Below are 24,079 nucleotides of genomic sequence, written 5' to 3'. Positions count from 1 at the left end.
CGAGAAGATGATAAACTTTCTTCCTGTTCTTAGATCAATATGAAAGACTTGCTTTTATTTAATGAATTCAAAGTTGTTCACTAATTCTATTTTGTTATTCTTCCTAGTCACTATAACAATTTTTTATTTAAAAAAAATCTATATTTTAAAGTCAGGAAGAAAACACTGAACTGAAGTAAAAGCCAGCTGGGTTGCAGTTTGGGATATTACTGTTACTATGTCAGTGATAGTAATAATGATTTGGTAAGTGACAAGTTTATACCATCCCTATACTTGGGGCTTCCTTGTGTTGTCTAACTGACCCCTAAAACTTTTGTGAGCCCCACCAATGTGCATGATTTACGTTAGCTATTAGCCCTAAATTGATCGTAGGCTTCAAAAAATGAAGATTGGGGAAATCAAATCTTCTCAGGAGATCTCTCTAATCCTGACAGTCTATCACTATATTGTATGTTTCTGGGAGTAACTATATCAGAATATAAAGCACCAGACCTGAATGCTGAGGGAAATTTTTAAGAGCCAACAGAGTTCCCCAATATCTTATGTTCATGTTATCGTTTATACAGTCAAATGTTTCCTAAAAGCATACATTTTATAAACTTCTCTTTTGTTTTTTTCCTCACCATAGGCAAAAAAAAGAAGATAATTTGAATTTGAACTACTGTAAGTTAAATTCCACTGTACCAGAAAAAAAACATGTTTTTCTGAAATTCTTTAGGGAGTTCCTAATTTAGAAGCTTTCTGAAAAGCAATATTAATATAAGTAAAGGAAATTTGCTTATAATAAAATCTACTCTACCACTGTATGAAAATTATGAATAGAAATAGATATGATGGCATTATATAGAAGCTATGGAAGGCAAATCCCTGGTCATTTTTTTCAAATAAGCAGTATGAAAATACTTACTGGTGCAAAGTAAGTTCTGTGTGTTGCAGAGAACAAAGTGACTATACTAACTGACAGATAACTGTGACTATATACAACATGATTACAATTCACTTGGGGTACAAGAATACAATGTGTACACATGTGGATTATGTGAAATTGTGTAGTGTCATTTGAACAGTGACTTTTAGCTGGGAGTCCCTTATGCATGATGTGTTCTAAAACTGCAGATGCCAGGGCCATACTTGATGGTACTGACTAGATGGGTGTCTGAGCATGGAGCCTGGGAAAGTGTATTTTTAAATCCCACAGGTGAAGTGCACTATGAATAACAACCACTGGATTAAAAAATAATGGAGCGTATTAACAAGTTAATTGTGCAGATTAAAAAAGAAGAGCTTAGTTTGAGCTAGAATTGAAAGAGATGACTTCATAGAAAATATAAGATTCAAGTGAAAGATCAAATATGGATGGAAGGTAGGTCAAACAACTTTTTCTTTCCTTTTGATTTTCAGTTAAAAATTAAATTTTGCCTTTAAAGTTTTTTTTTTCCTGCATTTCAGGTCCCTAATTGGTTTGGAAAAAATAATAAAACCTGTAGTAATAAATGTTAGATATCTTCTACCACATCTTAGATGTTGCTACATGTGACTTAAATTTAAAGTCTCACATGAAAGCTTGTATATTATAGATTGCATTAATATCTGTAATAAAGAAATATGAACATATTGATTAAATGCAATTTAGACTATAAACTGCCAAAGAGCAGGACTCTGTTTTAATCACATTTGCAATCTTAGATCTTTAGCTTAGGTATTGGTATCTGGATCACCCAAAGTCTATGGTATATTTGTCTGTTGAAACATTTGAACTTTAGGTTTATGTATGCCACTTTGTTTATGGGTAGATCTCAGTGACTTCCATTTGAAGGATCAGTTATCATACCTGTAAAAGTTTTTGTTAGTTTGTTTCTTTATCCAGAACCAATGAGTTGGTAAAAACTCTCCACAATCATTGGTTTATAAGCTCTTAGGCAAAAACAATAGTAATAATAATTCTTTCCCAATAAAGACTGAATGAAAAGTAGAAAAGGCAAAGAAGTTGCAAGTCTTAACAGCAGGGAGTTCTGTGTCCATGCACATGCCCAGATGAGCAGTAAAACCCTCCGAGCAGCCTCTCCAGAGAGAAAAACAAGCAAAGTCACCAAACCTGTGCCTGGAGAGGAGCAACACTTCACAAGCTTCCCCACGTACTTTCTAATCCTTTTTTGTAGAACACAGTTGCTTTGTGATTGCCTCACTCCAGACAAGCCTGATTATCATCAGTGACAAATAGATCAAAAATAAACATCACTACAAAATTCTTTATAAGTACTGATAAAACATGACTCTAAGACAGTTTTTTTAAAAGATGAATTTTATTTTTTAGTTATCTATTTACATTATGATTCACTTTACAACAATGTTTACTCCCCTCTCCCCCACCTGTCATCCCCATAGCCCCCCATATTCCTCCCTCCTTCTGATCCCTTTCTGTCTCCCTCCCCTGTAGGATCTTGCTGTTCTATAATTGTTTGTTTTTGTTTAGTTGTGTTTTGTATTATAATAACAATACACTTTTTTAACCTCTTTCTTATTTGGTTCTCTTAAATTCCTCCTATAACTGAAACCATTTGATATGTTTTGTTTTCCTTCTGACTTCTTTCACTGCATATAATACCTTCCAGCTCCATCCATGAAGACAGTTTAATTCAGATTGAGTTGGATAAAACAGCTGAAAACAATGAATTAGTGTTTGGAGAATATTTTGGGAATGGGTCATCACTTCTGTGGCATCCATGTCATGACTGGCAGTAATCAGCCAGTGTGTGCTGGGGCCACAGACTCAGTAATTTGTTTACATGTATCTCTTCTCACATAAGCCTTGGTTATGTTACTTTGGTCACTTGAAGGGAATCCTTGTGGGACTATTATACTGGCAGTCACTATAGCTTTGAGAAAATGCCACAGACTGGGTGAGTGGCTATAGCTTTGAGAAATGCCACAGAATGTATTCCTCACAGTTGTGGGGTCTAAAAGTCCAAGATCAGACATGTGCCTGGTGACAGGTGGGATGCACCCTTCTGTGTCTTCACATGGTTTAAGTGGCCAGAGCGCTTTGTGGGACCTCGTTTATAACATCAATTCCATCTAAGAGGGAACTACCTTTATGATCCTATTAGCTCCTGAAGGCCCCACCTTCTAACACCATCATGTTAGACATTAGGATATGAATATGTGAATAGAGATGGGGGCAAGTAGGAAGGGTGACACAGCCATTCAGACTACTGTACTGTTGTGGCAAGCCCACAGACTGGCAAGACAGGGAGCTGGTGTGGGGTGTCTAGGAGGCAAGCAGACAACCAAGCTTCCCAGCCCTGCCATGAATGTTTATTCTTTCTCTGGCATTCTCTTGTGGTCTTACCTCCTCTGTAGTCAAATGTCTTCTCATGGCCATCCTTATGTCCCTGGCCTTTAGGCTCAGGTGTGCACACTTACACGTGCCCACACTCACACTCCATGGGTCCACAATCAGACATGCCTGTCCCCCCAACCCACGCTCCCAAACGCCTTCTGAATGAACACAGTCAAGGCCACTAGTGACAGCCATAGAGGCTAGTGGCATAAAAAGCTTGATTAATTCTATTTGCCCTGCAAGCATGTTACAGATCAGGGCTATCTCTTTTTAGAATGTCAGTGAATTGGCTTGCCAACACACTGAGTTATGTGAATATTTTACGAGAACCCCAATACAAATGTCTGATGAAATAAGTTGCTTGCAAAGTACATACTTAAGGAAGACACACTTAAGATCGTATTCTCTTAGACTGCCAAGGCTCAGATTCTTTCTTATCAGCTGTCAGTTAATAGCTCTATGCCTTAGTATCCCTATCCTGAATATAACATATAATGCCTACTTCTTTGGATTATTCTGATGATTAAATAAGTGAGTTAAAATATGTGATGCACTTTAGAACATGTCATACACAGAGCTAGTGATCAATAAGTATTTTCTGTGAGCAACACAGATAAGCTATATGGTTTTTTATAGCCTCCTAAAAGACTGCCTAATGTCAGTATTATTTTCTTTGTTGAGTTTTTATATTTTTTTAGAAGCCTATATCCAAGTTCTACAAGTTTGGTGAAATCTGTTAAATGAAAGCACATCAAATCACTTTGAAATGCATAAAGCACTGTGTAAATGAAAGGTGGAATAATTATGTTAAGGCATCATCTTGGATTTTGTTTATACTGCATCTTTGAAATGAGCATCAGATTTTTCTCTAGGCAGTTACTGCTCCTACAGAAACAAACACAGATGGTGCCCAAACCTCCCACTGAATAGTTTTAGGCAATGGCATTTATCAAAATACTGCAGGTCACAAAATGTACAAAAAACTCAAAACAAACCCCCACATCTCAGTGTCAGGCCAGCATGGTAATTTAGGCAAATAAGCTTTTGTTTGATAATTCAAGGATTTTCTGGTTTGTAGAATGCTCTAGCACAACAAACAAAAGCTTACATGTAAGCTAAATTTTACAAAGTAGGGCATTAAAATGCAATTTCTTTTAGAGAAAAAAAAATTAGTTTCTTGTTTCCGATGAGTATTACTAGCCAGATTGAAACAACTTTTCTGGTTGCATATGCAAATGTTCCTATTTCACCATGGCCTTCTACCCAAACAAGAAAAGCCTGTGATTTCAATAAGTTACTCTTCTAATCTGATCTTAGGTAGGTTTGCCCTTGGATCCAGCCCTTGTCCTCCTTGCTCCATCAAGAGGGAGGGAACAAGAAGGGGAAAATCTGTGCGTCTGCCAGTGCGGGCTTGGGTGTGGAGACAGGGGCAGGAGACAGGAGTGTGAGAATCAGGAGGCAGGGTATGTCTCCTGACAGTTTGCCTCCTACCTCTTCTCAAGCAGCAGCAGCTCTGTCTCTGCCTCATCACTGCCATTCTCGTCACTGACACCCTCTATGGTTGCAGTTCTCACTTGGGGCTCCTGTGTTACAGTTGTATTTCCTCATCCCCTGTGTCCAGCCTGGAATTACTTCTGTGGCTGACTCTGGGTTGTTCACTTTTCTTGGATCACTTCTGAGTCTTTCACAACCTGTTTCATGACTTGATCAACTCGCTGCATTAGAGTCCTATTTGAATATTCCAAGCAAATCCTATTTTCCTTGATTACCCTGATGGATCGGAAATCTAACACAAGACACCTGCTCAACTAAATTCTTAGGCAAGTAGCACCTAATTCTTAGTGCAGTTGCAAAAAGGCACAAAATGATGTAAAAATAAACTATTATAAAGTTAAAAAAAAAAAAAAGACCTTTCAGGAACCTGAGCCTGTGGAATCCCTTTTCCCTCTAAACTGTCTCTTTAGTTTAATGATGGTCTGACCGTGGGCCTGCCATGTACCCTGTGTCTGAGAGGGAAGCAGAGACAAAGCATTTTCCCTTGCTTTCGCTAGCATTGAGAGTGACAAGACTCACTTTCTATTGATTTTGCTCTGCCTTGCCCCCCTCTTTAGGCCACCCCCACAAATTCACTTACTGATGGTGTTTTTCTCAAATGTTAGCACCAGCCTTCCTCAAATGTCAGAAAGGATGACAGAATCTCCAGATTATTTCCACATAGGTGAGTGGCAGGATTGGGATATGGATATGTGAGCTGTTAACAGGCTAACACTATCCCCCGACTTCCTTTCCAAGAAAGGAAATAGAACATAAAACTACTCCCTCTCTTCCAATGTTTTGAAGGGGTTTAAATTAGTTCTATAAATATACCCTTCATCCAAAAGTATCAACTAGAGTTGTATGTCTGAGACACACTTAGTAAACTTATTTTAAACTTTGAACATTAAAACATACACTAATGCTATATTTTGAAAAATAACATTTTTCTAAAGTTTTCAGATTTTCTCCAACAGTCAAATATATTCATTGTTCAGGCTACTACCCCCTTCCTGAGATACTTTTTCTTTTATTTAATTTTGTTGGGTATAAATTCTCAATCAAATAACCATCTTTCCAAAGTGTGAGCTCTGAATTTTTCTGTCCATTGTCTGGGTGAGCTTGTTTGTCCCTGTTTATGACCTGTATTGCATTATATGAAATAAATTTATGTCTCTCTATCTGGAGTCCAAATAGCTCCATAATGAAAGAATTGTGTTTCATCTTTGCTGTCCCAGTATTCTGTAACTTCCAGGGCACTTAGGAATCACTCAAAATGTATTGGTGAGCTGTTTATGATCAACACTGAATGATTTTATGCTGGACAAAAATTACCATTAGAATCTTAGAAATGTGTTTTTGTTTAGTGTGGTTTTTTGTACTAGGAATAACTTACTTCACAAAATGTCTGGTGTTTGTGGCTTCACATATAGGAGAATTGATTATGATAATGATACCATTTCTCTTGTAGCATTTTAACAACTATAGAGCAAGTTTTCTAAAATATCTGCCTTGTTTATGCTCTCCTTCAGTAGCAGTTGCATTTTCTGTCTATGCTTGTCTTCCTAAATATAAGCCCTCATTTTCAGTGTCCATCTAAATATATTCCCATTGACTGCCATCAATTAAGTAAATGCCATGTCTCTAACTCATTTCCTTTGAAAAGGATGAGCTCAACCATGCTCTGTTTCTTCCATTTATAATGGCTCTCTTTGCACATTTTGGTCCATTGCCTCTGGTGTCATTTCTCTTGCATCTGTTTATTCTACCCAATTAGACTCAGTGCTTTGCGGTCAGAGGTACTTTTTCTTTTAAATCTCTGCACAGCATGTGCAGAACATGGGCTTGTAAAGTAAGTGTCTTCTAGATTCCATCAATATCTGTGTAGTATTTTTATTTTTTTAATATTTATTTCATTATGCATACAAGAGCTGGGGTGTAGGCCAGAGGCATCAGGGAGGGGCAGGGTGGTGAGAGGATTCACCAGAGACAGGGGGGCGAGCAGAACAGGCAGGCAAATGTACTGAAATGCACTGCTGAGGGGAGCAGCAAGCAAGACAGAAGAGGTCTGCTGTGCCATGTGTGTCAACTCCCTGGCTGGGGATAGAACTTCTGCTGTAGTGGCTGCAGATAGCTTGATAGTGATGAAATTTCACCCCTTGCACAACCAGTGTGTAGTATTTTTAGATCCTATCCAAAAACACATTGGAGTACTGGCTCTATGGCTAGATATAGAATACTCAGTCACCACACCAGGGGCCTCCCCATGTTATTTCTTTATTCTAGACCACAGGTTCAGAGTACAGGGACTCTGAGACCCTTCTCTTCTTTCTTTGAAGTCAGGAATATCTCTCATCTGAACTCCTATCAGGGACTCCCTTTCACTTTTCTGGTAATTCCCACTACTGCTAACTCGATCCTGGCCACTGCACTTGTTAATTACTTTCATAGCAACTCAGGATACTTTGTAGTTATATACATATATCAAATACTTAAAGTAAATTTAGATTTATACAAATTTGTAAGATATCTGATAGATATAAAGCATATACTGTATATATATAATGTATGCCAAAAGAACCTATATGTGCAAAGTGCTTTTTATGTTTTGTTTTCCCCCTCAGGAATATTTAAAATTTTTATTATTTTTGTATTGAAGTAACATTAGAACATTATATAAGCTTCAGGTATACTCCATTATAAATTAGTATATACTTTCTCACTTTTTTTTCTCCACAGATTTTCTTCACCATGACTTGATTCATCACTTAACACCCAAGCCTAACACAGAACCTGACACATAGCAGATATACATATATGTGTTTGTTGAATGAATGAATCTATAAGAGCAAAGAATTCTTTTCACTCTTAGTCATGCCAGATCTTAAGTTTGATCAAAAAGCGTAAAGAGGAGAGAATTAACAAGCGTAGAAAAGGGAGTCAGTGGTTTTCTCGCTACCAGAACTTCTTAAATTTGTAATCTGTCTCATCCTAGGGAGAGGGTCTCAGTCAGACTTCTTGGTTGATTTTGCCTCTGGAGAGGGGAAAGTGAAAGATGAAAAGAGTCTCTGTTTGCCAGCGTTGGTATTACCCATTAATAAAAAAAAAAATTAGGGAACAGTTAATGATTGCTACCAGTGTAACAAAAAATTAAGTGTTCATTCCTACCTTTATTGTAGCAACCTTCTTTCTTTTCTCTTCTCTAGAGCACAAACCTGATATCTTTAGAATGTATCTATAACATATGCATGCCTCGCTCAGAAATAAAAGTTGAGATGATAAAATGAAAGAGTGGGATCTAAATACAGGAATGTAGAGGATGGTGAGTCAGGCTGCCCAGTTCCAAATCCTGGCTCTGCTGTTTTCCAGCTGTGAGGTAGTAAGCAAGGTAGGTCATCTTGCTTTGTTTCTTTTTCCCTGGTTATAAAATGGAAATGATACCTAACTCAGGATTTACTAGCAAATAAGTTAATACACGTACTTGTGTTGCACTTATAGTAAACAATAAATTTCATTTATAGTGAACAATAGATGTTCACTAATCATATTCTCATTTTCCAATCATTACTTTTGCCACTCTCCAGTTCTAATAAAGGATGTAATGATACCTACTATTCCATTAAGACTGAGCAAGGAGAGAAAAACAGAAGTGATACACATATAAGAAGTTTAGCCAAAGACACATTGACATGTAAAATGGCAAGGTAGGAAGTAGGGTTCTAAGATTTTGTTATGTCCTTTTGAAAATTAGTTTTTCTTCATTCTTAGTCCTGATAAGGACTTTCTATACTTACCTTTAAAACACTTAATGGTGATTACTTTTATTTCATTTTCTTTCATCTAAAAACTTGTGAAACAGCTGATTACAATCTACTGTTTAAACTCCCCATCCTTGCTAAGCAATCACAGCTGATCTAACTTTAATTTTCAAACTTGTTCTTTCAAAAACTATTCATATTCCCATGGTATTTGGAATTCTTTTCCTCATCAAGAAAGGCACTATTAAGTTTCCCATATTGTATAGCCACATAACAAAATACAATGACATCTCTTAAAAAAGTGAGAGGAAAACATTCCCCACCTGACTGAACCCTCCCAGCTTATCTGTTCTTTATGAAGGTATGTATAAGTTTTATTTAACAAGTATTTTATTATAGCTTCCTATTATATCCCAAGAACTACACAAGAAATTAGATTTTAAAGGTAATGAACAAGACAAAGTCTCTATTTTAATGAAACCTGGTATCTAGAGAGACTTTGAAGCAATAAACAAAACACACAAAATCTCAATTATGAACTGAGATCATTGCCAGAAATAAATGGAACACTTGAGACAGAATAGGAATGGATAGTGAGGAGGGTGAGGACCATGTTAGGCCAATTACAGGAAGCTTCTCTGAGGAAATGACATTTAAGCAACATCTGAAGGACAAAATTTGTTTCAAAAGTTAACCCCAATTACTGTTTCGAGAATGCTATGATGCATCATCACCTTTGGATTATTATTAAAATAATCCCAAAAAACATATTTGTGGCTTAAACTAGACTATTGACAGTGGTGGTACAGAGAACTAGAAATGAGGAGTACTTAGGAACTAAAATGACAGAATTTGATAGTGGACTATGTTAGAAGGAACTATGTATGCCTCTTAAATTTCTGGCTCAAATAGTACATGATAATTCCACTTACTGAGACAAAAAAAAAAAAAAGTTAAAGAAATACTAGGCATTTTATCTTGATCAGGTTATTCTCATATTTATGTGAAACCCCAATGAAGATGTTATATAAACATGTGATTATAGTGACTTGAAGCTGTCAAAGAAGTTAATCCAAGATGGCCTCTCTGTACTGGCTTGGGGTAATTTATTTCCTCCCTGTAGGCTAGAAGGATTAGCTAAAAAAATCCACCAGGGAAATAAATCTAATGTTTACCCACTTCACCTTTTGAACCTGGGAAGCAGGTTTTGTGTGTAGTACTGCCACCTTGTGATGTACATCTTTTTCCTTGATCAACTGTAAAATCCCTTGAACCCCCTATAGACATTTAAAAAATAAAAAACCTGCCCTCACATCTTAACTAGAAATATTTAATGTAGAAATGGCTTTAAGGCCCTGAGAATCAGTGACAATCAGGGGGAGTGCATAAAAGGCAGAAGGGCCCAAGCTAAATCTGGAGTTAAAAATATGTGAGCCTGGGTAAAAAGGAAAAACGTGTACCTATAATCACTTAGTTAATTTCTATTAATTTTGTACACTTGAGGCCAGACACTGCAAAATCAAGGACAGGACCCTATCTCTTCTTCCTCACCACTAAGCCAAGTCGCGTTAGAACAGCTACCATTTTTTCTATTCCTGTCACTGTTCTTTATTATTGCACTACCACATTATTAAGAGTATCTGTTTATTATTTGTCTCCATGTGTTTTCAGTGCTTTAATGTATGAAATGTATTCATCTCTGAATTCCAGGGATCAACCCCATCACCTGATATAGAGTGATAAATATCTGAATGACTGAACAAACCAATGAATCAATCTGGTGTATTAAATGGACTTATAGAAGGGAGTTGATCATGTGATACTGGACCGAACATGTCTATGGGACATCAGATCATCTTTTGTTTTCATGATAATGGTATTAGCATCCACTCTTCTTTCTCAATCTGTAATTAGATTCTACTCTTCCTCTAAATAAAGACACTGGGATATTGGCCTCACTATCTGTTATGCAATGGAAGCTATATAAAGAGATGATAGGCTAGATAGGGAAATATTTCAAGTAATTATGAAGGCAGCCAGCTTCATAAATTGATAGCATAATACTGTCAAACAGTTTAAAGTATATCTCATAATGTTTACATATTAATTGGGTTTCACCTCAGAACAAACTTAAAAGAAATAATAGTATTTGGGTCTAGTTGTATAATATCTAGATGAATCAGCTCTGAGACAATTTTCTCTTCTTACTTAGATCCTCTTTCTGTAATCCCAGTGCTGTTATCTTTGGATTATCATAGAAGGTTCATCCTGTCCAAGAACATTGTGGGTGTGTTACATCATTGCTGCCAGGTATCTTACCACCACACATGTTCATCATACAATTTGGCCTAAGAATACAAGAACTATATTAGAGGAGCCTGTAACCTCTGCATCAAAGCACTTAATGACTAAGGAAGAATAGGCATACATGATTATTTCATAGTAAAAAAATAAATAAATGGAATGCATAAGAGACCATGGAGGCTAAAGAGTAATATAAACTTGTGTCCATAAAAAGCCTCCCAACACAAGGTGATACAACCCTCCACTTCCTTTGGTATGATGCAAAATTGGCTGGAAGACGTAATTAACAAAAGCTTTCAGTACAAAAGATAACTAGCATTTTTCTATTGGTTATTAGAAGCACAATTATTTATAAATTTGATGTGTCACAGGTGATTGTTTAAAAGCTGTGTCACAGCTAATAACTAAGCTGAATTCATTCTAACAGGAAGGAGAAATGGTTAACAAATGTTTAAAATTCTGTATGTGTTATGTAATTATCTACAATTATATGTAACTGTAGATAATTACATATTCACTTACATAAACATTATGCTTTATTGACTTATTGATACTTGTTTATGAAAATATTCACTGAAGTTGGGCCCTCCTTTGAGATATAAACAAGTAAAATTATAGACTTAACCATAAAAATCCCTACATACTAATTTGTTAATGTTGCTATTAGTAAGCATGTTTTCATAATGATGTACCATTTACAGAATTCTTTCAGAATCATTTCTGTTATTTTATCTTTAGATCCATAACAGCAAAGGTTATAAAGGCAATATACAGGTTGCATATTTAAATGTGTACCATGGTTACTAATTTTCTACTTTTTTTTTTCTGATAAAAGTTAGATACAAAAAGAATCCTAATACCTAATAAATCATTCTGGTTGCATAGGTAAATGAAGCGTGTTTTTCTGGAAGGTGAGGATGTTCTTATGGTTGCCAGGGAACCTCAGAGACTTTTGTTGAACATTTGCAAAAACCAAATTATAACAGCCAGAGTCTTCACAATTCTTTAACTCTATTCTTAGTAATGGACAAAAATATGTATTGAGACATAGCTCTATGGTTCCCAAATGCAATCCGTTTTGCACACCGGCATAATGCCTATGTAATTTTTTTGTTTTTGTTTTCTTATGTAACACATGATCCAGCATTGAAAAGAAATCTAACTTCTGAAAATGAGAAAAACAGAGAAGTTTCCATGAAGAAAATGTGTTATTTGAATAGTCCTTTGGAAGGAGTTTGTGTATTTTTTTTTTTTACCCATAAAAAAGCAACACAAGAGAAAACAAGTAGTTTAGTTATCCTCTGAGGCACAGACACATACTGTGTGTATCTGGCCCTGTAGGCATCCGCCTCCTCAACTGAATCTGGAAGAGCTCAAATTCAGTTTGAAGGTGCTTGGTGTCATGGGAACTTATTTAGTGTTCACCTGGGAAAAAATACCTCTGTTTGCACTGTGTGCTCATTTACATAATATTCCTGTAAGTGAAGACTAGTGAAAGAAAAGATTTCCACAGTGTGGAAATATTCATGTTTCCCAGCTGGGCTACAAGAATTTATTGCTCAAGATCACCCAGCACCGAGTGACTGGACATTTCCCCATTAAGCACCTTCCATAGACAACTCACTGGATTTTCTCAACGACTTTATGAAGGGATTAAATGCATTTCCATAATCAGACAACTTGTAACAGTAAATTGAGTAAAAATACAAAAAAAAAATTGTTCAAGACACAAAATGTGTGTTTTTATTGAAAGGCATATGTGGGATGCTAAAATCATCTCAATCACCAACGTAAACAGCATCATTCTATGTACACTGGAAATGAAGGGTGTAGTCAAAAATTTTAATAGGAAAATAAAGGAGATCCCCTCATCAGATGAATTGGGAACATAAAGGAGATCCCTGTGGGAGGCAGATATTTTTGAACCTTTAATGCTCCTTAAGTCTACAAAAGGAAATAATTTTGTCAACAATTTGAGCACCAACCTTCCCTCTAGCCATGCCACACACAATAACATCTTGCGGGAATAGCATTCCAGAAATGCCTTGGAAAATACTAAACTGGAATATCATAGTTTATCTTTCTGCTTGTGCCAAGGCCATATGGACTACTCAAATAGCATATTTCCTTCATGAAAACATTTATTCTCCCATTCTCAGAAGAATTTTTTCAAATCTGGAAATTTCTGTTATATAAAAGTAACTTAGTAGTTATGATGTAAATGGAAACTAGGGAAATACGAATTTAAAAACATTTATATGTCAAATTACACATCCACACACAAATACACACTTTCTCTACTTAGTCGCCACATTGGAAGCTACACATCAATAAATTTGTTTTTTAAATAACTACACTTTAAGTAACTCCATGATGATTTAAATGTTGAAGAATTTTTGAAAGAATCAAAACTATTTGGATCAAGATGAAATTGAGACTATATGATAATAAAATTGATTTTCTTACAAAACTCAGAAATTGGTTCTGAGAAAAATACAAAAAGTAGATTAGAACATGGGTTAGAACTTAGTCACATTCTATGTGTATATGCTCATGTGCCGTGCCTAATTTAGGGAAGTAAATGCAAGTTGTTATGTAAGAGGTGGGTTTTATATTTAAATTTCTTCAAGTAAAATTAATAGGTGAGATCCTTCCATGTAAGAAACTATGTAATAAAGGAAATAATGAATATGATAAATATAAGAAAGTGAGTATCCCACCTTGCAGGTAAAAATAAAAACTAAAATACTGCAAATAAAAATCAAGAAAAGTTGCTATTGTTAAAGAAGAGGATGTCATCTGTTTAAGTTTTTTAACTTCTTGAAAAATCCAATAGGTTATGTCTCTTAAATTGAAAATTTCCAAACACATTTAATAAGAGGAAAGTAATATTTATAAAACAAACTAGGTTTTACTTAAAGCAGACCTGGATTTTAATCAGAGCCATATACAGACAAGTTACTTACTCTAAGTCTCACCTAAGTTACTCATCTAGTAAGTTACTGAATTGAGAGAATTAAATATGACAGTGAAAAGAATGAAATTAATGCCTGGCATAAACCCAATTAATAGTAGTGATATATTTGACAGCTAGAATTTAAATATAATATCTAAAATTTGTGAAAGCAGTGCTTGCATTTTCTGTCTTTGCATAAAGCATGGAGTGTTCCTTCAACCCATCCTTTAATCAATAGTTACTAAACATATTGACCACTAGTTACCAAGCATGACCACTGTGCAAGAAACTAGGGACATAAAAATGAAATAAGGTAAATTGTGTTCTCAAAATAGTGTTTGATTGAAGGAAAACAGCTCATTCTATGTGGAGAGGAAGTAAGAGAAAATATCCTAAGAAAGATACACATGAAGTGCTATCTAGCCTTATAGAAAAGGGCTGACTCTGACAAGTTCTAGGAAACAGCTTATGCTAAAGAATAATCAAAGAATTAAATTAGAGGTGTCTCAAATAGAAATGTATTGAAAGAACTATCATATATAATAGGAACACTATAAGCAGAGAAGAGAGACCTGAAAGTTTAGGGTAGTTTCAGGAAATTCTAATTAGTTTCATTGGTTTGCAGTTTCATGTGCTTAAAATAAGTCACAATTAGAATGTAGACTCCAGACAGATTTATGAGGCCTGGAACATTGATTGAATAAAAATGGACTCTGGAAGTAACAGTGAGCCATTGAAAGCTTTTGAATATGAGAAGGTTTGATAAGTGTCATATTTTAAGAACCACCTGTTAATGTATGATGGGAAGAGAACAGACTAGAAGCAAAAAGACCAAATGGAAAGCTGTTGAAGTACTCCATAGAAAAATGGAGGTGTGGAAGGAAGGACATAAAGGTAGCTGGAAACTGAGAGGGCAGAAGATTTCTTTGAAGACTATCTTTGCATATCGAGTATAAGATTAAAACACACTTCATTCTTTTGGAAGATGGATTTGGGCATACTAAGGGTACAGTTTGAACCATCAACTGAAGCAGTCATAAAGATGCACTTTTCTAGGAAAGAGGCAACTTTGGTGAAAAGACAGGAATGACTAAGAGAAAAACTGACAATAGCAAAGTCTGATATTCAAAGCACCAACTCATCTGCATTCAACTAACATCTTTCTTCAGCATATGCTCTTTTGTCATGTCCATAATTTGTACATCAACTTAGCCGCTCTGTGGCATGTCTATTAAATGAAAACTTTCTTCACATCACCTCTTTTCAATGATATTGAGGATGAGTGAATCCAGTTCATCTAACAAGAAAAAAATTAGTCTTACTGTTTACATGGCTGTTGGTTATTCTCAGAATAAAAGACTGCCATTTTGAGTCAGTGACTGGCCATTATAGTGACTCTAATCTCCTTCAAATCAGACAGTTGTGAATAATAAAAATAGATTCTTTGCAAATGGATAAAAAGCCACACTTATAAAATCCCAGTCTTTGGTACCTATAAGGTAGTCAGACAGTGTGAAACTAATATGTTTCTACATTAAAATGGTTATGTTACGTTAAATACAATAAAATGAAAATGTACTCAAGTCAATAGAGTCTCATGTAGTTAATAAATGACTGAAAGATTATTCTTCTACTATAGTAATGACTGAGATTATTTTCTTAAGGCACCTTGTTCTTCACTCAATTTCAATAATTATCAATATTTTGTCAAGTGTTACCAACCATTATCCCACATACTTTTATTTAAATTACAAATATATCATTTGTCAAAAATTCAGTATTTATTACTGATAAGCACTATTTTTGACATAAGTATGTTTTTCTGACTATAGATCCCTCACATAATCTATTATTTCATTTACATATATCACTAATTATGTTAAAGATAATTCCTTTACAGTTTAAGTCAGTGTTCAAATGAGACCCACACATCACTTTTAGTTCTTACATCTGTAACAGTTCTCCCTTATTTTCTTCTTGACATTTATTATTGGGAAAAATCACATTTCATTTCATATTTTATAACCAGGTTGCTACATTGATTTCTAAAGGAAAGCCATAATTCATTGAACATTTACTCAACTACAATACAATTAACAATCACTATGTGCAGAACAATGTATGCGTGCTGGGTGTGATTCAAATATGTCTACCACTACAAGTTTACAATTTGCGGAAAAAGAAAAAATAATAATTCACAAGTATAGTGACAACTATATGGTAAAAGCTAATTAAGTGGTATAAGATGTAATATGTTGAGAGTGAGGGGAATGGTTAAAGAATGAAAGTCCTCTTTTTGGAAAACTTGGCATTTGAGGTGTATGGTTTATTGTAACCAGTAAGGAGAGGCAGTTGATTTTTAAGAGGCGCAAAAAGTACATTCTGTGTTTGAAAACTTGGGGGTTGGGGGAGCAGCCTAAACCCTAGATTTAAGTAAGGACTGTAGTCAAGGAAATAGAAGTGAAATAATTGAGGTGAAGCAGAACATTTGTGAGAGATTGACAGAAGCAGCTTTGGGAGGGTCCTCAATGGTAGGCTAAATACTTAGAGTCTGAACTACCCCTCTCAAGCAAGAGCCACTAGCCCTGTTCACTCTTTCACTTAATGGTGTCTATTGCACATATGTGAACCTAGATATCCAGTTAGTAAGCAAAGTTCATCAACTCACTTCATAAAAAAACTTTTAAAAAGCTGTTTTCCAATACCAATAATTTTCAAATATTTGTAGCAAGTTTGCAACATAATTTAATGCTTTATTTTGCCCAACAGCTAGATGTTCCACTTAAAGAAATGCAAACAATTTGGAGCTGATTTAACCAGCAACAGACCAAGCAGCTGAGAAACCTTCAGAAAGCAAGAATAAATTGTTTGTGACATGGTATAACAACAACTCATCAAATCTACCATAGGAAAGATAGAAGATGACTATTAAAAAACAGACATATTAGCCCTGCAAACTTTAGACTCAACACTTTTCATCTACTATGAAAAGAAGTGAACTTTGCAATATGTCTGCTTTTTCTTTGCTCGTGAATAATAAATGTATAATTACCTATACATTTTTTTTCTTTATCAGAATAATGCTCATTGCTTTAAAGGAACCCTAATCATCAAAGTCATTTAAAATGTCACTTACTGGTAAGTATTTTCTTCTGCTGTGCTTATTCTTTAATAATGGTGAGCCAGGTATTCCAAACCATATAAATCTTAATATATCTTTTAATTGTGTAGTTTTGTTGAGGTAATTGTTTTCATTGTTGCTTACATTCTTGTTTGTATTTTGGAAGCATAGACTCCTTGCCACGCTTCCAGGTCTGTTTTCATAACACTCCTGCCACCAATGCACCCGTAGTCCATCACCATAGTTCATCATGCTCACCTCTACCCACCCCCAAAAATGTCTCAGTTCTACAGTTTGCTTTCAAAAGCTAGTTTTTGAATATGGCTTTATCTGACCCTTGCCTAGTTCCTCTATATGACACATTAAACTGACACCTTCTAGTATTTGTCTTTCTCCGTCTGACTTAATTTATTAGCATAACCCCTTCCAGCTCCATCCATTTTGTCATAAATGGTATAGATATTACTGAGTAATATCTATTACGTACATAAACTACCTCTTTGGGATTCCCTGGTCTACTTTGGGGCATTTAGATTGTTTCCATAGTTTGGCTATTGTAGATAGTATACAATGAACATAGGAATGTTCTTTCAAATTAGTGGTAATTTCCCCTGTTGTGGGGAAATTATCTTCAGATGTTGCCAAATATCACCTAGGGGCTAAAGAGGAAATAACCTACAGTTTTGAATCATAAGATTGGATGGGAAATCCTATGTGTGTTTTGTATGTGAAGTAAGATCTAATTGGGGAAATCAAGGAAAGTCCATAGAAGGGCAAGATGCAGATATGAGTAGGTCAAGTAAGGGAGAGCACTGCAGAATAAAGTTTCTGAACAGGAGAAAGGAAGCCACCTTAATAACATAAGTATGTTCAAGTGTCACGTGGTGTCCCATTTCTGAAAGGTGATCAAAATTTGTAAAGTAAAAAGGGAACCAAATTATGGAGCTCTTTAAAAATAAAATAGAGTCCCTCCCTGGTGGTGCAGTGGGGTAAATCACAGCACTAAGAAGCTAAAGCCACTTCCGCAAGAGTTTGATCCCTGCCTGCCCCGGAAGTGACCCACATGGCGCGGCAGACCTCTCCTGACCAGCCCGCTGCTCCCCTCAGCAGTGTTTTTCATCAGTCTGCCTGTTCTGCTCCCCACTGTCTCCGGTGAATCCTCTCTCCACCCCTGCACCTGTAGCCTGTACCCCAGTTCTGTAATGCATAAATAAATAAATCTTAAAAAAACTAAAATAAAATATATTGATTTGTTTTTCATTTGTAGGGATGCTATTTGAACTCATAACTAAAATGAATAAAGCATCATTTTAGAAATTTAATATGGCAATCCTGGATATAATGATTTGAGTAAACAAAAACATCTATTTAGGTTTGAGACTCAGTTAAGGACATAATTTGGTAGAAATTGGAAAATGTATTAGTGGAAGAGGTATTTCCCAACATGAGAGAAGAAAAACAGTAGAGTTTTCCTTTTTTGATCTTATGTTTTTCATAATAGAGTTGACATTTATTGATAGCACTCTTGGGCAGAGTCCCTGGGGCCCCATGATGTAGAAATTTGTAAGTGATGTTGCAGAGTTGTGAGGAAAAATATATTATTCGCAAAAATAACTCCACAGTGACACAGAAACTATGAATCTAAGTGTTTAAAGAATCCTATTGTGTGTTCGATTATAATTGTCATCATTTTTCTGCTGGATGAAAAGCTCTAAATGTAATATTTACCCACATTAAGGTTTTGACCACACAAGCATACCTCTGACAGTCTCCTCTCTCATGCCTTGTGGAAGTATCAGTGTAATCTTATCTTCATCTTCCCATTTGAAACATGAAATGTCAGAATGGGATACCATTAAGCTCATGCCATCTGCAAATAAAATACAAATGCAAATATAATACTCTGAAGACCCTTTCTAAAGGGTTAAAATGTATAATTTACTCTTAATCAGTAACTATACTATTTATATGCTCTGAAAAAATTTACTATCTCTAATCATTAAAAGCTCTCACACAAAGAAGATACAGTAAAATAGAAAAGGAGCAACTGTCGAAGAGACCAGCTGTCCTCACTTACCCTTCACTCCATATTCTCTGTTCTTGCTCATGACATCCCTGCCTGAAATGCTAGGGGGATTTTCTGAAATCACAGAGATTTTCTATTTTTGTTTTTCAATAGGCTAATAGGCTGACTTTGGAATTCTTAAACTTACATGTTTTTTAGAGATAAAGTTAAAATGTACTTTTTTGAAAAATACAGATGCGGTGATGTAATAAGACTGACTGCATTCTAAAAAAAATGAGAATCTAGAAAAAATGGATGGAAAAAGTTAATCTCAGATACAAATTTCAATTTTGTTAAGTAAGGAAACCTTACTTTCATTTCCAGGGAATTAAATATGCTGGAAATTCAAGTTGTTTTTTTTTTTTTCTGGCAGTTAGGTACAAAATAGATAATAATTAGGAGAAACTTGAATAAGTTAAGAGGCTGTTGTAATAATCCAGATGTTGTTCATTTATCAAAAGCAATTTATAAGAATTCACAGAATTAATGGCACTTTATTAGATACAAATTAATGCTTACTTGAACTAGAGCAGTGACTACAGAAATGGAAATGATACTATTGAATATTAATGAAATGATTAACCAGCTCAGTGCCCATTTTTTCTTCATGCCTTTATTTTTACATTTACCAGACTTTAAATATTTGAAACTGATCCACAGTTTGGGGAGGTTTTCCTAAAATAAACTGCATTAAAAATAATGGGGAGAATTTTGCTAATAGTTGTTTGTCAATCTGTACCAAAAGACATAGTTTTCTGAGCTACACAGCACCAGGTTACAAAGACGAAAGGAAAAGAGGTTTTATCAGACTATTTCTGTAGTCACCAGAGAATTGAAATCCATCCCCATCCTGCAAAAATGCTTTTAGTGAGTTGTGAGTGTGTTCATTAAAAGAAATGAATGAACCAAATGGCTACTATTATTGATCATTTCTGCCCTTGTGGCTTCAGACTGGAAGAGGTTTTCTAGGGTCCCAAAAGCCATTGCCAATTTTTTTTTTCTTAATTTAATCTGTAGTACGTGAATACAACACATTCTAGCTACATCTGCTCTGTTCCATCAGGAAATGATTGTAAATGAATAAAAGAACTAACTTAGCCTATATTTTTTTATTTAGTTGAACTAAGTAAAATAACTTTAAATTACATTTTATTTTCTTCAACTGCATTTTCTTAAAAACCTAGATTATTTAAAAAACTCTGTACCACTTCTGATTTTGGCTTAAAACATGCATCTAAATACCATAAAAATTCAAGAATCTAAAAATGTGCCTAAGAAGTCTCTCAGTAATTTTCCTAAATTATTGACAGCATGTGGAATGTTTAAAATAATAGTGATTACAATTACATGACTTTCGGTGTTTATAAAACTGTTAAGTGCTATGAATGAGTTATTTTATGAAAACAGTGATAATATTTCAAACAACTTATTAATATAAAAATCTTCAATATACACATTGATATATATGCTTTTAAAAAGGATTACCTATGTGTTCATTTTATTTCCTCATTCTTACTCTTGGCAAACCTTGGTGCAACAAGTATGTATTAAGTGCAGTTACAGGGATTAGGGATAAAAGGTGACAATTCAACTGGTCTGTTCAGAACTATAGAAAATGTGCTATCACAGATTAACACTGGAGAAGAGAATTTTTTGTATTGTGATATTTATTCATTTTCTCATGTATTTAAGATCCTAACAATAATCTTAGAAGTTTCCTATTAAAAAATTACATGTGAATATTTGGCTTATAAACTTAAATGTCCACACAGTCTCTAACAGGCTTGAAGGAATCAATAGTTACTCCCACTTTTCTTTATATAATTTCATCAAAGAGTTTCCAGATTTTGACACCCCTATGAAATCTTTAAGACCCAGCAAATCTTCTCTTGGAAATATCTTTCTGAGTCAAAATACCTGTCGATCCACATCTCTTCTCCCAATTTTTCCTGAACTAAGTAATTCAAGAAGCAATTCTTTTCTTTGGCTGGTAAATATGATTTATCTGCTTTGGGAAGGAAAAAAAAAAGGCAGCACTGAAGCACTGAGAAACCTGTGGTGCATTTTCTGCTTCAATAAATGGGTCACACTTTGTCAAATCCTGAATATATTAAGCTTTTTGTGAAGTTCTTTTTTTCTCAAATAGTAGGTTGCTGCACTGGATATCAAAGGGTAATTCATTTTGTTCTAAGTAGGCTTTTACTCAGTTCATTTTTGTTTACCTTAAATCATGACTACTTCAAAAAGGAGAACTCATCGATAAATTAGACCATTTAAGGAAGGAGAATATTGGTTTTTATTTATATTTATGCAATCACATGTTACCTTCATATATGGAGAAGATTATGGTGAACTGAGATCATGAAGATCTCTGCTTTGTTCATTTTCTTGTGACAGTGATAAATTTGAGACAATCTGCCCCTGAGAAATATTACTCCCTGTCAGAAAATAGCTTCCACCAGCAGGGAGATCAAAATTTACCATCTTCAGAGAGACTAAATCCAGAACAGTAAACAAAATGAACCAATAAAAAGTAAACTAAATATAAACAAATATAAACTATAAACAAAGGCAGGAGAGGTCTGCTGTGCCATGCGGGTCAGCTCCTGGACAGGGATCAAACTCATGCTGAAGTGGCTTTAGCTTCTTAGTGCCATGCTTTAACCCACTGCATCACCAGGGAGGGCCCAAAACAATGTTTTAAATATCATAAACGCCCATGAAGTATTTTCTTCTTCCTTTTCTCCATAATATTTAACACAATTATTTTAAAACTGGTTTAATTCCCATACTGGAACTACGGTAAGTGCCATATAAAAGATCCTCTTTTAAAGATGATTCACCATAAATAATATTGATCAATTACTGGAATGTGAACATTTATTTTTTTAAAGATTTATTTATTTATTCATACAGAACTGGGGTACAGGCCAGAGATGCGGAGGGTGAGAAGATTCACCAGAGACAGAGTGGGGATCAGAACAGGCAGATCTACGAATTACACTGCTGAGGGGAGCAGCGGGCGGGTCAGGAGAGGTCTGCTGCACCATGTGGATCACCTCTGGGGTGGGTGGCGTTAGAACTCATGCTGAAGTGGCCTAGCTTCTTAGTGCTGTGCTTTAACCCGCTATGCCACCAGGGAGGGCCATGAACATTTGTTTTAACTAACAAATTTCTGTTGGCCATACTCACATTTTTGGTGCCCATCTTTTAACAAAGCCAGTCATTCCTATTTTGTTCCAGAATATTTTTGTAATATTAAAAACCACATCAGCAAAAGAAATGAGCATACAAGTGGACACTAATACTTTCCTTCTGGGAACCAACTTTTACTTTCTCCTCTGTTTAAATCTTTTTCCATTTCTCTCTCATTTCTCCACATTGTAAATGTGGAGTTTCAGAGATTGAAGACACCTAAGATAGAAAACTACTCCATTAGTACATCTACTTACCCTCAATTCAGGAGTCATTTCAAAATTTATTCTACTCTTTAAGCATACAGTACACTGTTCTCATACACATGCTTTATGGCATGTGGATAATATCCCAAGAAGCCTATTTTACTCATGTACCTTCTGTTTGTTTGCAGGTATATTTTCCTTCAAAGACAATCCTATTCACCAGAGAAAATGAGCCTCCAGAGGCTGAACTGAGGATCTTCAACAATAACAACAACAACAACAACAACAAAAAAACAGTCATTCACCTGTTTTTGTTCTATCTACAAAAAAAGGTTCACTGGCTCACTCCTGAAGTCAACTTTGGTGAAAATATTGTCTCCAACTACCAGGCCCTATAAACCAAACAAATAAAAAAAAAAATTTAAATAAACAAATGTTTAAAACATGTACATATCTAAATTTCTTTTGACTACTCTGATTTCTTATTAGCTCAATATAAAACCAAGCAATTAAATCAAGAGATAGGGTTAAGAAAGTAAAAATAACAGAACTTTTCAGTCACCATGTCATTTTATAGACCATTATTTTAGGACATACTCTGCTAGCCCTTTGAGTTAATAGGAATTCCTTTTAAAATTTCCTACTGAGCATTTTTAAATGTGTATTGACCTACAGCCCTGTAAATGGTTGAAAGTACTGTCTGAGAGAAACCATTAGCTCAGGTGTAGTGATATGGAGCCATTACAAGATTATATTTGACAAAGTAAGATCTGCAAAAATGTATCTCCATTGACAGTAAGTAAAAATAATGTGGAATCTTACAAGGAAACTTGAAATTTATTAGATAAGATTTTCCAGAGAAGTAGTTTCCACTACTCCCTTTATCATTATTTTCAAACACATTTATCTTTATTCACAGATTAGATACTTTGCACTTTAAATTCAGCTGTATAACATCCTAGCTTCTCAATATTATTATTGATCAGTCAGGCCCAGAACAAATAAAGCTCTTTAAAACAAATGTAGACCTAACACCCAAAACATATTTGCCAAAAAGCCTTCATATACTCTTTGCAGTCACTCCAGGATTTTGGTTTTTTTAAAAGGATGTGTGTTCTCCCTAAAAAAAAAAAAAAAAAAAAAGCCATTTCTTCCTAAAGCATGTCTCTGTTAAAAGAATGTGAGAGTCTGGAGTCATGTTTTGTTTTGTTTTTTTCTGTTAGCCACAAAATGAGAAACTTAAAGAATATCAATATTTAGTCTTCTGTTATATAAGGGTAAAATGCTATTAGGCAAAGATAAGCCAAAGTAAGGATTGCAAAGCTGCCTGAAAAACATTATGTTGTTTAAATTAGTTTAAGATGTATGTTTGAAAGCAGTAAAAGCCATTTAATCATGCAAGCAGGTATATTTTTTACTTGGTTCTATGGTGAAAAATGTGGACCTTTGTTGACTGGAGATTCAGGTGAGAAAAGTTAGAATTAAAACAAATAAGTAAAAATCATGTGTCCTATTGAAGAGCAGGAAATAAATGCCAGTTACCTCATCATTCTGGTTTTAGACAGGATGTCCTGGACAATAGGGTCTTCTGGTACTACATT

At 35.0% G+C, this 24,079-nt stretch overlaps 1 long non-coding RNA gene across 2 annotated transcripts; it reads left to right on the top strand.

The window, feature by feature from the left end:
• LOC105853580 lies at positions 1-22,886 on the top strand. Of its 2 annotated transcripts, none has more exons than XR_001145403.1 (7): positions 1-663; positions 1,199-1,363; positions 8,080-8,261; positions 10,342-10,507; positions 10,844-10,941; positions 16,968-17,029; positions 22,667-22,886. It is a non-coding gene; the product is annotated as an uncharacterized LOC105853580 (long non-coding RNA). The 2 variants fall into 2 exon arrangements; XR_001145402.1 differs by having other exon boundaries at positions 16,661-17,029.
• Positions 22,887-24,079: the final 1,193 nt, after the last annotated feature.

Source organism: Condylura cristata, unplaced genomic scaffold (genome assembly GCF_000260355.1).
Source record: "Condylura cristata isolate star-nosed mole 26May11 unplaced genomic scaffold, ConCri1.0 scaffold00001, whole genome shotgun sequence".
Classification (NCBI taxonomy): Eukaryota; Metazoa; Chordata; class Mammalia; order Eulipotyphla; family Talpidae; genus Condylura; species Condylura cristata.
This window is presented reverse-complemented; position numbering and strand designations above follow the sequence as displayed.